The 1,546-nt window shown below is 40.0% G+C and overlaps 1 non-coding gene across 1 annotated transcript; it reads left to right on the top strand.

Annotated features, from left to right (window-relative positions):
• Positions 1-634: 634 nt before the first annotated feature.
• Positions 635-741, top strand: LOC127546008 (U6 spliceosomal RNA). The gene has a single exon (XR_007949881.1). It is a non-coding gene; the product is annotated as a U6 spliceosomal RNA (small nuclear RNA).
• The last annotated feature ends 805 nt before the right edge of the window (positions 742-1,546 follow it).

The raw sequence follows: 1,546 nt of genomic DNA, 5'->3' as shown, positions 1-1,546 counted from the left end.
GGGACAATCTTAAAGTTGGAACATCCAGATTCAATTTCTGATTCAGGTTCCTCGGAGAATTTTCACACCGGGGAATGTTCAGAAGTAGCAAAGAACTGAACTGTCTCCTTACTTCCCTCAATCCCAATTCAATGAGCATTGAATCCTGGGGATATCAGCACAAACAAAGCAGTCCCTGTCTTTCCCAAGCTCACATACTATTGCAATAGAAATTTGTAATTTGAAAAAAAAAAAAAAGCAATATGCAATTTGGAGAAAGATCAGGAAACAGAGTAATATGGTGGAGAAGATGAAGGAGAACAACGTGAAAAGACTTCCTAAACTGAGCTTTGAAAGGTAAGGATTTAAGAGTCCGAGATGAGAAGAGAAAGTCAATCAAACTTTCCTAATATAGAAATATGGGAAGCATCCCGTGCAGAAATGTGGAGGTAGGAGATAGAATACCAAAATACAAAAATGGCGAGTAATTCAATTTGTCTGTAATGCAAAGTGAGGGAGAGGGGTACTCTGGGAGTTTCTGGGGAGAGCCAATAAGCATGCAATAGAAGAGATGCTGTTTGATTCTAGAGACTCCAAATAGCCAGAGATTCCTTTTGGGCAGAAGATTAGAACTAGGCTTTGGTGTGTCCCTTTTGTGCTTGTTTGGGCAGCACATATACTAAAATTGGAACCATATGGAGAAGATTAGCATGGACCCTGTGCAAGGATGACATACAAATTCATGAAGGAATATCACTTTAGTCACCATGGGTGGGGTAGATTAGAAGGAGACTGGAAATGGGGGACATCTATAAGGAGGTTGTTAGAATGTTCAAGGCAAGACTGATGAATACTTGAGTTGAAGTGAAAGCAGCATGGGAGAGAGATGCTGAAGATCTCCTTGTGGTCTATTCTTTGAAGTATCCAGGAAATTAGTCATCTTATATTTTGATTCTGTGGGCAGCTTAATAGGTACAGCATAAGGTTCTAGAAAGAACCCAAGAGACTTGGGCTTAAAACCCATCTCTGCATTTACTGACTGTGTGATCTTGGGTTAGTCTCCTCCCTTCCCTTGAGAAAATGATGCTATTTGATTAGATTATCTCTGAAATTCATTCTCTATCATATGGAGGCATTAGGGCCATCTCTAGTCATCTTGATCTGTTATCTAGCCACTGGACCCAGGTGACTTTAGAGGAGAAAGTGAAGTAGGTGACTTTGCACAGCCCTCCATCACTTCAGTCCAACTTACTTGCTTGTCATAGCATCACTTCTCTGATGTCATGGCCCTCTCTGAGAGTGGAGAACAAACACAGTGACTATGGATCCAAATGATCATATAAGAAACTATAAGGGATTCCAAGATTTCCAAGCGGTAAGGAAAGGGAACTACAATCTGATTCAATGTAATCTACCTCAACCAGCAATTATTAAGTATCTACTATATGGCAGATACAATGAAGATACTCAGACAGAAAAGAAATAGTCACTGACCTCAGCTTGCTTATAATCAACATTCTAAATTAATCCCTTTTTGTGAGTCATGGGATAAAAACCTTGGAGCGAG

The sequence above is a fragment of the Antechinus flavipes genome, chromosome 1, assembly GCF_016432865.1.
Source record: "Antechinus flavipes isolate AdamAnt ecotype Samford, QLD, Australia chromosome 1, AdamAnt_v2, whole genome shotgun sequence".
NCBI lineage: Eukaryota > Metazoa > Chordata > Mammalia > Dasyuromorphia > Dasyuridae > Antechinus > Antechinus flavipes.
Note: the sequence above shows the minus strand (reverse complement) of the source record. Positions and strands in the feature narration are given on the sequence as shown.